Source organism: Lithobates pipiens, unplaced genomic scaffold, assembly GCF_037356315.1.
Source record: "Lithobates pipiens isolate NorthernLeopardFrog02 unplaced genomic scaffold, aLitPip1_a1.2 Scaffold_28, whole genome shotgun sequence".
Taxonomy (NCBI): domain Eukaryota; kingdom Metazoa; phylum Chordata; class Amphibia; order Anura; family Ranidae; genus Lithobates; species Lithobates pipiens.
The window spans coordinates 46,135,336-46,148,697 of record NW_027507789.1 but is presented as its reverse complement, the minus strand read 5'-3'; the positions used below and the strand labels follow the sequence as shown (position 1 = coordinate 46,148,697).

General features: G+C 41.5%; 1 protein-coding gene across 4 annotated transcripts in view; it reads left to right on the top strand.

Annotated features, from left to right (window-relative positions):
- The window catches only part of CBFA2T2 (CBFA2/RUNX1 partner transcriptional co-repressor 2), a 72,303-nt gene that overhangs the window by 33,427 nt on the left and 25,514 nt on the right, over positions 1 to 13,362 (top strand). Inside the window, exon 1 of one of the 4 annotated variants that reach the window (XM_077459171.1) lies at positions 420 to 635. The exons of the other annotated variants lie outside the window; for them this stretch is intronic. The gene's annotated coding sequence lies outside the window, so the exon portion shown is untranslated. Of the gene's footprint in view, positions 1 to 419; positions 636 to 13,362 lie in introns of those variants that run through there. 4 annotated transcript variants of the gene reach the window in all.

The window sequence follows — 13,362 nt, the reverse complement described above, 5'->3', positions numbered from 1 at the left end:
TTTAGTAAATCATCCCCAACGCCTATCAGGGCCTCTTCTCACATAGGTGTATTCCTTAATGACAAAGTCCCTTTAAAAGAACAGTAATGCATCCGCCTTATTGTCACATAAGGTCTAAAATTTCTCCCCGTGTATGGATAGCTTTAGAGCTTCAGACAAATCAATATTTTCCAAGCTGTACAAGGAAAGGCAGTCTTGCGGCCTTCTCTCTCCCACCCCTCTGTGCATCCCTCTTGGCTCGGCGACGTCCCCGCTGGTGCACCCAGCCATGCACAAGCCCTGGGTACATTAAGGACTTCCAGTTCTATTGGCTCTGAGCCAGCAGTAGGTGTATATCTAGTGACATAGACATGAAGGAAGCCCTAGTAACAGAGCTGGAGAGTAGGAAAGCGCCAGGCAGCTATAGTCAGGAGGAGGGGGTGTCTCTCCTCCAGGAGGAGAGGAAGGGGTGGGGGGGATAATTCAGTTTGACAACACATCTGCAGTCCATCTGCGCCAGCACAGTCCTGCTTCTTCCAACACACTGAGGCATCACAGATGTGTTAAACACACGCAGGGGCGGAGGGCTATCCCACTCCATTCAGCCCAAGAAAAAAAAAACCTATTTAAAATTCCAAGCTGGCAGATCCCAGACGGTAAGTGGCTTGCATTTCAGCGCACTCCCCTCTTGTGTCCTTGACTGGATCAACACCCCTGTCCCCACTGCAGACTTCTTAAAATGGGTTAGCTTAATTAGTTAAAAAAAAAAAAAAAACTATATATATATATATATATATATATATATATATATATATATATATATATATATATATATATATATAATATATATAAAAATATATACTTTGTTATTGCATGCCTTGTCATCTGCCTTGCCTGCTATTGGAAATAACTGTCAGGAATGTTGAGAGGATGGTACAGGGGAGTAAAATGGGCTAGTGCATACGTGACCCCTTACATTAACTTCTAAACCTTAATGTGTACAATGGTTATTACATATGCAATGCTATACTACAATGAGACCTATGAACCCTTGCATGCTAAATACATGTGTATTTTAAGATATACTAAATATATATATATATAATATTATATTATTCATATATTTGTATACGTATTTGTAAACGTATTTATTCAATTCTGTGTAGGTTTGTATCTATGTATAATGAGGTGAATGTATAATATATATGTAAAGCATTGCGTAAATTGATGGCACTATCCAAATACCAGTAATAAATAAACAATGTGTGTGTATATGTATATATGTGTATATATATATATATATATATATATATATATATATATATATATATATATATATATATATATATATATATATATATATATATATATATATATATATAAATATATATATATATATATATAAATGTATGTATGTCAAAATATTGGAGATGCATTCTCCGTTTCAGTTAAATTTCTTTTACTTCAAATCTTCATGCATATAAAGGTTTACAAGTCAAGGGACTGCACAGTTTCGGACAAACACATGTCCTTCATCAAGCTATAAAGAATAAAAATATATATATATATATATAGGCTGTGGAAATTTAAAGATTAATTCCCTCAATTAATCGATGATTTTTTTGATCGGTACTCACCTCTCCACCGGCTTCAGGGAGTTCCGTCGGAGATCCGGTGACGTCACGGAATCAATGTCACTGGACTCCCCCCTCCCCTTCCCCAAGTGCCCCCGTCTGCTAACGAAGGGAAGGGGGAAGAGTCCGGGGACGTTGACGTTCTGATTGAACGTAACACATACGGGGGAGGAGCTATGCATGACGTCACCCGCTGCTGCCCTACGGAACTAACACGATTGTCGGCTTTACATGCTGTGTTTTTATCATCTTTATGTGAGTAGTTTGTGTTTGAGCACAAAAATTAAATCTTATTAATTATAAATTAAATCTCATACTTAAAAATACTTAGATAAAATTAAATCTTATACTTATGCGGTGAGCACATCTTTTCATTCTACCCATGACTTGGCGTCCTTGCTGAGATCTAAGGGGACGTAAGAGAAGTTTATGGTCTGTGTTAACCCTTTTGATACACGCCTGCGTGACTACCTGTTTGCACAGGGGTCCATGCCATAAGGTGAGAGTGATTAGTTCGATCGGAGGTGGAGGGATTGTCGCGCTACTGTTGAAAAGAAAAATGACTCCCGTCAGTGCTACAGTTTGAATTTAAAACATACTTGTGTGAACTGTGAAGTTAAGTCATGGATTGTGGAAACTAACTAGTGTCGGGTGATTGTATATAGCGTATACCACATTTTACCACTAACTAATGCAGAGTTGCAATGCAAGGAGATCTGCTAAAAGTAGTTGGATGTGTATGTGTGTGTTATAATTAATCGAACACAACATTTTTAATCAGTAACAGCCCTAATATATATATGTGTGTGTGTGTATATATGTGTGTGTGTGTGTATATATATATATATATATATATAATATCTATCTATCTTAACATTTTATAATTTTATATATGTATTTTTTTGTATTCTTGTGTAGCTTGTACTCTGTTGGCACATATCATTCTGTCTAGTCTTTTTTTTTTTGTATAGACAAATTATCGTAGAATTCAGTAGACAGTGTACGACAGCCAGCAGTTGTTTCCAGGGACCTGACCCAAATTAAGGGAGTTTTGGGTGGCATTATCCTTTTAATAAGAATATGTGCAAAACAAAGCCACAAATTATTATTAAGGTAGCAAAAGCTTCTTGCGAATGATACTACGTAAATGACAGTCAGGCTTTTTCCTAAGAGGTATATGTAAGTGATACTGTATCTCAGGGGGTCACCAAAATTTCTAAGCAAAGAGACAGTTAACTGTCATGCAGGTTTTAGGGCGGCCATACTGTGGCCAATGGAATTAGAAAACACGTTGATGTTAGTGGGCTTAAACACTGCCCCATCATTGGTTTTAGTAGCGGTAGAAATTTTTTCCTATGGTTGGTACCAGTGGGAGGAATAGAGCCCTGTCATTGGTGTCTGCAGGAGGAATGGTGCCCCATCACTGGTGTCAGTAGGAGGAATGGTGCGCCATCACTGGTGTCAGTGGGAGGAATGGTGCGCCATCACTGGTGTCAGTGGGAGGAATGGTGCGCCATCACTGGTGTCAGTGGGAGGAATGGTGCGCCATCACTGGTGTCAGTGGGAGGAATGGTGCGCCATCACTGGTGTCAGTGGGAGGAATGGTGCGCCATCACTGGTGTCAGTGGGAGGAATGGTGCGCCATCACTGGTGTCAGTGGGAGGAATGGTGCGCCATCACTGGTGTCAGTGGGAGGAATGGTGCGCCATCACTGGTGTCAGTGGGAGGAATGGTGCGCCATCACTGGTGTCAGTGGGAGGAATGGTGCGCCATCACTGGTGTCAGTGGGAGGAATGGTGCGCCATCACTGGTGTCAGTGGGAGGAATGGTGCGCCATCACTGGTGTCAGTGGGAGGAATGGTGCGCCATCACTGGTGTCAGTGGGAGGAATGGTGCGCCATCACTGGTGTCAGTGGAAGGAATGGTGCGCCATCATTGGTGTCAGTGGATGGAATGATGCGTCAAAGGCTGAATAAAGGCAAGAAAAGGGCCACATCTGTCCCATGGGCTGCAGTTTGGAGACCACTGCTCTAGCTCACCCTTTCTGAACCTTTTGAACACAGAGGAACCCTTGAAATAACTTTCCGGTCTCAGGGAACCCCTGCTATAAATTACTATATCTAAAACTCGTGATACATTAGTGTGATAGTAAGTGGGAAGAATACTCCTTAGGCTTGTAGTCATTGGGAAGAATATTACCTCCTTAAAAAGTTCAATGGTGTCAGTGGGAACTTATCTGAGAAGCAGAAATCGCTCGTTGCTCAAGGAACCCCTAGCAACCTCTGGAGCAGGGTTTCTTAACCAGGGTTCCATTGAACTCTAAGGTTCCTCGAGGTTCCTTGAGCAATGAGAAATTTCTTCCACTGACACATTGATCTTTTTAGCTATCTGTAATGGGGTAATTCTTCCCAATGACCACAAATGTAAGGAGCTGACCATCATGTTAGGCTTAACCCTAGTGTATCATGAGCTGTAGATATAGAAATGTTTAGCAGGGGTTCCCTGAGACCGGAAAGTTATTTTAAGGGTTCCTCTGTGTTGAAAAGGTTGAGACAGGCTGCTTTGGAGGAACTCCGGTGGAGAAACCCTGCCCCAGCCTCTTGCTAATGATACTTTGTAAACTTAGCGGAGTTTGTTGAAATTAGGACTTTTTTTTTTAATTAAAAAAATGATGGACCAATGAGCATAAATTAAATTTAGCAGTGACATTTTGATCCACCCTTTCTGTCCATTAACAAAATTAGAAAAATGGTGATATCTACATTTTTTGCTTGGCTGTGACTGGTGTCAGTTATGATTGCATAAAACATTCTTTTGCAGTTAGCATTAGGGAGAGCAAGGACCTAGAAGCCAACATAAACTTGGCCTGCCACATCTTATGGTAAATAATGAAGTCAATAATAAATTGAAACTTTTCAGGTCATGGGAAATGGTACTGTTAAATCTTCATATTCTTTAGAGTTGTCGTCATAGTGTATAATGTATGTTTGTTTTTTAATAAACACACTGATGCATTATAAGCTATGAGCTAAACTTAGATTGGAGAGTAAATCCTATTTATCAAGGTGTCCTAAGTGGGATTTCTCATGAAAATTGAGCTGGCGCCCACCCCCAATTAAAAACACTACTGAAACACTACTCAAATATTATGATTAATTAAAAATAAAAAAACATTAGAGGTGCATTCTCATGAGATTTGGGATTTTTAGCTTTCCCAGGATCCCACTGGAATGAGTGACTTCACTGGCACTAAGGCAAAGAGGCTGGAAGCCAGGAGTTTTTTTTTTTTCCGTTATTTGTTTGTAACGTTTTTACATGGGTAAGGAAGGGGGCTCACCACTAAGGCCTGGTCACCACCTTGCAGGAGAACAGCAGCATCAAAAACACGCTTAAAGGGGTAGTAAACTCCCATGGGTAGAATCACCCATGGGATTCACCCAATTCTCAAAACGAAGGGTGACATGATAGTGTGGCAGTGCAGTGCATTGGCTGTATGGTTGAGTGCGGAGGACGTAGGGGGAGCAGAAACATGGCAAGTCTTCCTTAGGACTCAATGGAGAATCATTGATCAACTCATTTCCCATTTGAAAAAGTTGAATGTCCAAAATACCGGTGACAGCAGTTGTAACATTCACTGTATTACAAAATACTGTTACAGACTCCCAGATTTCCCATTGAACCATGTACAGCGTCTACTGCAGGTCTCAAGTCCTGCGGTAAAGCATGGGAACGGAGTTCCTGTACTTTTCCACAACAGGAACTCCGTTCCCATTAGCAGCCGTGTCCTGCACGACTTTGAAGTATGCGAGCTGTGTGGCAGGTGCTACACCAGCAGCTGCCGACACAGCTCGCAATAGTAAGTGCCGCACACCTGACCATTCAGGCATTGCCAGTAGGGGGCCCCATGACAGCTTCCACTTCGATCCACCTGTAAATCACAGCTAGCTGACCCAGAGGAGGAGCACAGCTATTCTGCTCACAGGACATGCAGGGAGAAAGGTGAGCTGAGGGAGGAACATCAGTTTGGGGTGGTAAGCTGAGCACAATACCTGGCAAAGTTTAATGCCAGGAGGGAAGTTTATGTGGAAATATGTGAAGGGTTGGAATAGCGGCGAGTGTGTGTTGGAGCCCCTGCAGAGTTTGCAGCCCCCCAAGCTAACATACATCTCCTAAGCAGGAACACATTACTATCTACCCAAGCATTCTGTCCAGATAATGTGCAGTTCATTTATGACCTTTCCGTTGAACCCTGTGTTATCAAAACTCTGTTCAATGAAAAGTGTACACTTACCACATAAACACTCTATATACAAAATAACATTCCCCAATAAAGATCAGAACATGATGTTCACATTTGCATTGAAGCACAATTGAATGATTGCTGATTATTCAGAGAATTACCGTATTTATGTTTGTTTATTTTTTTTATGTACTAACAGTTAAGCTTCATACACACAATACGGAAATTGAATGAAAAATACCACTTTTGAAGCGTTCGTGCATATGAGCGTATCATTTTTATTTTTTTTGGTGGGCGGGCGGATCTTGGGTGGGAGTTCCCACACTTTTTTTTCCCCCAGGACTTGACCCCTGGTCTACTGCAACTTGACCTGGTGAATGTGTGGGCCAATTTGGTCAACGATAAATCTTTTTCACTTGAACAAGAAATCCGCGGGGGTCCGAGAGAGAATACATTTAGGAAATATAGAAGAGTGACGGCAGAAAAAAAGAAAAAGTGGTCTTCCCCATTTCTTTTTTTTCTTTGCTTTTTAACCTTTTAAACCATTTGGGTTCCGATTTAAAAGATTATGAGATAGGCATCATATATTTTTTCGTTAAATATATTATTTTTTATTAATACTTAAAACAATGGTTTTGTACGAAGATTGATGATTATATATTATAATAATATATTATATATATATATATATATTCTTGTTGTGCAGTTGAATTATACTTTATAGCTGGTGATTACGGTAAATGTGAAAGGTTAACTACTTGGCACTCAGTGTAATTAATGTTTTTTTCCCCCCAAAGGGTGCTTGGTGCGCCACTAGTGTCCAGGGAAAAATAAAAATTCACTCCAACTTGTTGCATTTCTGGATCAGCTGAGCCCAAGATAAACCCATGTGCAGAAAGAGTGAGGAGGAGGTGGAAAGCACTTTGCTATTGTCTAGTAACAGATGTGCGCTGTGCCTCCCCCTCGCTACTGACACCAGGTGCAGCCTGTGCTTCTCCTAATCCCAGTCGCCAACACTCATCTGTTTCCATTGTCTCTTAAGGAAATTAGCATTGCATTTTGACCTCCCCTATGGTTGCAGGTGACTGTCACAGCATCAGCTGTTGTCCTTGACTCCCTTGTATAACAGACATATGAGGAGGAGGGAGGGTTGGACTTCTTTTTTCTTCTTCTTTTTTTTCTGTGTTTCAATTAGTCCTTCACCCAACAAAACCGCGCATGATTACACTTCACACATAAAAGTTGGCTCTGAGGAGGTCATTTATCCTTGCAAACTTTTTTTCTGTAGGGTCACAAACTCTACAAGTTCCATTGTATGTCTATAGAAAAACAATTTACCAATCGTTTATAAAAAAAAAACAAGCGTAAAAGTGTAAATTTTGCATTGTGTTAGAAAACGTATTTAATTGTGAAATTACGATGTGCGCCATAGAGACTGTGGAGATAACTATGTATTTTTAAAGGGGCGAAGGTTTTATTTGTAAGAGGTACCCACGCTGAGCAGATTAAGTACTGTGTGCAATTTAAGAAGTTGCAAATAAAAAAAAAAAAATAGTACATTTTAAGATTGTATGCTTTCTGCAACCTCTCGTTTATTAAGGGAGAGCTTGAGAATGTGCATGCAAAATACGGTACATTATGTTTTAGTGCCAACCACAGGGCTTGGTCACATTCAAATGCCCCTTCTTACAGTTTTCTTATGCCTAACCCTAATTTTGACCCTTAAAGGAGAAATGCAGCCAAATCTTGTTTGGCTGTACTTCTCCTGTGGATCTGCTGTATTACAGAGCCCACCCAGGCGAGACCGTGACCACATGGTTAAGATCTGCCTACATGCCTGGGCTGGCACCCGTCTCAGCCTCTCAGCAAACCATTAAGTGCCTGAGTTGGCCACCCCCCCCCCCCTCTCCACAGCCCAGCACTCCAGTGAGCGCGGGGAGCTGAGCAGAGAGCCGATGACTGACAGTCACCAGCTCTTTGCTCAGGGAGCTCTGAGAACCGATCAATCAGGAGTGTTTGATCGCTCGGTTCTCAGTTTTGGAGCCAGCAGGGGACAGATGCAGCTTTGGAACGATGCTGCATCCAGCAAGGTAAGTATGATTAAAACAGATTCCTATACTTCCCTATTTTATCTTACTTCCATAACATCAACCTGTGCTTTAAAGTGCTGTATATCTAAAGCAAAGACTTTTTTTTTACTTTAAAAATAATGGAGGTAATGGGGGTTAATATGAGCCCCATTAGAATTATCCTTCACCTCCTGTCCTGTAGACTCAACAGGAAGCAAGAGAATATCTTTCCAATGTGAGAGAAATCCCCTCTTACACAGTTGTCGTGGTGAGCAAATGCCCAAATTAGAGGATTTCCCATCTATTCCTGTTTTGGTGGCAACATTTGGGATTTGCTCAGAGAGAATTTCTTTCCTATAACCATGGGTTGCAGGAAAGAAATTTGCTTGACACCCCCATCAACACTGTCTGTGTTGATGGGGGAGTCAAGCAAATCCTTCCTGCCGAGCTATTGTCCGGGAGGGCAGGGGAAGCCATCCTCACTCGGAGAAGACAGTTATTATCCGCTGAAATAGCTGCTAGTGATAAACATAAGAGAATCCGGCAGGCTGGTTGTACTCCAATTTGATTGATCGATCAACTTGGTACATTCAGTCTGCCCATTAACGGTTTGAATCTTAGGCCGGTTCCTGCTGACATGGTCAAGATTCGAACCGTGGATAGCCAGCCTAAGACATCAATTAAAAAAAAAAAACTGACAGTTTCAACCCCTCAACACTCTATCCAGGTCTTTAAAAAAAACACTTTGGGTAGAGTAAGGAGGGGTTAGAAGCTCTATCAGTTTTTTTGCTATCTGTGACTTCTTAGATTTTTCTTCCACTGCCCATCCTAGTGGGAACATTCATCTGGACAGGAAGTGTAGGAAAGTTTGACCGCCCTTCCCGCAGACACTATTGACAACTCCTGCACAAAAAGTAAAGAAAAAATAAGAATTTTTTGCCACACTTCAACCTTAAACCAAGCTATTTGAAATGTAACAATAAACCCTAAATCTCTGTACTTACCTTAAGAGTTCCAGTTACTAATGGTAACTGTCCAGTCCTTGATCGTCTGATTGCACAACCAGATCAGTGTTTTAATATTTTTTTTATTAGCAAACCTGGGCTTACAGACAGTGGCTCCATGAAATATGGCATTCTCCACGTCTTTAGTGCTACTGGACAGGGGGTTTCATCCTGAAGATATTTATACATTAATAGGGTGCTCATTCCATGTTGAGCACATCAGGGTTCTGGGAGTCCCGGGACATTTAGAAGGACCACAAAGATGGGTATAGTAGTTTAGATAGACTGACAGGCTTAATTGGTGATCTATCAAACAAAAAGCCAGCACTCTGCTGCAGAGCCGTATCAAAAGCTTATTATTTTTGAAGACTTATTAGTCCATGCATGGCCAAGGTGCTAACAGGTTTCTGCCATTAAGACAAATTATGAGCTATGATTAAGGCTTTAATGGCCAAAATGCATTAGCACTTGGAACATATATGGATTTATTGTCCTTTTTAAAATAATAAAGGCAAAATAAGGATTTGCAGCGAAGTTCCCGCTTCTTGTATGTTGGACTTTAGTTTGTGGATTAACAGGAGCCTTGCCATGGCACCAGCATTCTAAGCCCTTGTATACACGGTCGGAGATTCCGACAATCAAATCCGTTGGATATTGTCTGAAACTGTTGCATACACACGGTCGGACAAAGTTGTCGGAAAATCCGATGTGATGACGTTATTTTGTTACAACGGGACTACGTTCAAGCTAGTAGCCAATAGCTTTGGTGTAGGAATTTGATCTGAGCATGCGTGGCACTTTGTCTGATCGGAATTCTCTACACATGATTGGAGTATGTCCGTTCGGAGCATTTTGTCGGAAAATTTTACCAAGTTGGAAAACTTGGTCCGTCGGATACGCTGACGGAAACAGTCCGATGGAGACCACACACAGTCGGAATATCCGACAAAACGGTCCGATCGGACACATTCCGTCGGAATCTCCGACCGTGTGTACAAGGGCTAAGAGTCGATATAGGGCATGAAGGTTGAGCACATTTATTTTCTATATGTCCTTAACTAGTAATGAACAAGTTTTATTTTGGTGTCTTACCATTACTAACCAGTAAAGAGAAGGATTTAAGTAATAACTGGATCACAATCTTGTAGTAATTTGATCCCAACTATTCAAAGATTTTTGTTTATGATCTTCCTCTTCTTAAGCCTTGGTTGATAAATCTGTTCTATTCTGGAGAAGAGTGGCATGCATATTGAAATAGTGGGATTTTCCCAAGGAAACCTCTGAGCTGGACACTCTGGCCATTGTTCAACTGCATGGCTTAACTCTTTAATTCCTTTACAAGTACTGCTTCTACAGCACATATTATCACCCGCAGGGCCTGGCATATGGTGTGGTGTTTAGCCTTCAGAATTGGAGACCTTGGACTAAAGAATAATTTCATTAGTATGTGGCAGGTGTGGCATGGATGACGTCATAATTTATCCATTATGCTCCTGCTCCGCATTTCATTATCTCCATATGATTTCAAAGATGGTAGTAAATACTATATAACGTTGTGTACTGCAGTGTTTGTTGCCTAAAACTACTAATGCTGCTAGTAGGTAGACATGTGCGATTAGTTTCGTACGAATCTCAAATTTCCCTAAATTCGTACGTTCGGGAGGATCTGAAATACGAATTGCCATGCGTCCGAATTTTGGATGAAATACGAACTTTTGTTTACGAATTTTGGATCAGCCGTCGTTGGCGACTCATTATGCTTATGATGATGGGCTCCCACCATCCCTGGGCTATGCTGACTTCCTCCTGGGGCTGTACCCCTGCTGTGCTCATTATGAGGGGCTTCCACCATCCCTGTGCTGTGCTGACATACTGAGCACAGCAGGGGTACAGCCCCAGGAGGAAGTCAGCACAGCACAGGGATGGTGGGAGCCCCTCATAATGAGCACATGGCTGCCATGCACAGCTGCTCCAGTTTTTTCCTGCTTCAGTTTTGATCCCCTGCATTGTACGGGGTCACCGGGGATGTGCAGGGTCACTGTAAATTGATTGGTGTTACCACGTATGTGCTCTCCGCACATCCCCGGTGACCTCAAACAGTGTGGGGGATCTATCGAAACTGGAGCAGGCGAAAAATGGACTAGCGGTGCATGGCATCTCCGCTTTTCTCTTTCATTTTCAAATCTTAACAGAACGAACTGAAGAGAAGCTGATTGGTTACCATGGGCAACTGCAATTTCTCTAAATGTCTTTTTATCTGTTCTAGCAGTCATATGTGTAAATGAGAAGAATGGTAGGGGCACATCAGGGCACATTGGGGCACATCAGGGCATATTGGAGCACACCGGGGCACATTGGGACACAATGGGGAACGTCAGGGCATATTGGAGCACATTGGGGCACATCAGGGCATATTGGGGCATATTGGAGCACATTGGGGCACATCAGGGCATATTGGAGCACATTGGGGCACATCAGGGCATATTGGAGCACATTGGGGCACATCAGGGCATATTGGAGCACATTGGGGCACATCAGGGCATATTGGAGCACATTGGGGCACATCAGGGCATATTGGAGCACATTGGGGCATATTGGAGCACATCAGGGCATATTGGAGCACATTGGGGCACATCAGGGCATATTGGAGCACATTGGGGCAAATCAGGGCATATTGGAGCACATTGGGGCACATCAGGGCTTATTGGAGCACATCAGGGCATATTGGAGCACATTGGGGCATATTGGAGCACATCGGGGCACATTGGGACACATTGGGACACATTGGGGAACATCAGGGCACATTGGGGAACATCAGCATCGACTGTCATATTGAGGTGTATATATATATATATATATATATTTTAGCTTTAAATTAATCGTAAAGAACATTCGTACAAGTTAACGAACCTAACGACAATTCATATTTTCGTACGAATTGAAATTGAATTTCGGACACGAATTACGAAGTACGAATTCTAATACAAACTGTAAACAACGAAACTAAACAAATTTATTGACGGCACCCAGGTCTACTAGTAGGTACATAATTGAAAAAAAGTAGACTGTAAATTGGACAACATGGATCGTATTGAGACTATTACATGCGTGAGATGTTTGGAGAGCCAACCAGAGTGGAGAATGGATATAGGTGAACTCTCTCCATAATTGTAAACTGTCACAGATTCCCCTTGTTTAATACATTTCAAGAATGGTAGTAAATACTATATAATGTTATGACTACAGCAATGTTTGTTGCCCACAAGAACCAGAAACTCATGTTGCTAGTAGGTTAATAACTGAAAAAAGAAGTCTGTAGGTGGGGCAACTTGGATAGTCATTGAGACCATTTCATGACGTGATGGGTCACTCCAGACTGGAGGATGGATATTCGTATCTTTGTTCCATAGTTGAAAACTGTCACTGATTCCCATTGTTTAATACCTCTTCATAATATCTAACCTTTCAAAGATATTTTCAGATGTAGATTTAAAGTGAACCTGTCACAAACCCGGGCAATTGAAACTACGTACATAAAGGAGAAAATCCTAAACAGAGGTTGTCTTCTTTTAAAACCATGAAATTGTTCTGTAGGCAGCGGAAGTGATAATTTCTACCCCATTTCCTTTCCTTACCTGCTGACCTTTGAGGCTGTCCACCATACTAAACTTTTAAATGTATCCAATTAGGCAGGCTCTTGCCTAAATCTAAAGGAAAATTGTACAAAAAAATTGAACATGTAACTGTAGCTACGTCTGCTGGTACTTTTTTCTTCATACTAGTATTTGAAAAAAAATAATGTTTTGTGCAATATAACACATCTGAAAGTTAAATAGTACATTTATTTATAAATGTCTATACATTAAACCAAAAAGAGGACAACTGAGGAGGGTTACCCTAGAGCGAAACTTCACACTAAAAACAAACCTCTCCATCTTCAAATTCACTCACTAGATGCACTAGGTATCATTGCACCCCCCAATCAAAAATTACACCAATTTTTGGGGGTTTAATGCTTTATTTCTTAATTTCAGTCCAGCCCTCCTACCCACCACCATTTGCACTTAGGTGATGTCTCCTCCGCTCTGAGGATGCATGTCATATACCCCATGATGCTGGAGGTCCCATACAGCAACAATCGGTAGACCTGGTTGCCCATCATCATTGGGATGACTGCTTGAGCTAGAAAGAGACAGCCAGCTCCCAATGACATTAGAAACTAAAAAATGGCAGCTTGGGACCCAGTGTGTGGTAGATCATAGCAAGATGACGCTGGACTCACTGGGTTAATGAAAATGTGAACTGTATAGCACCAACAAAAAAGGTAAGAGGGAGAAAAAACACATGGGGGGGGAGGGAGTTCCTCTTAAGGCTAGGTTTGAATGGTGCCTTAGGTATACCTATATATAGTATTCTAGAAACTTCTGACTTTTAAG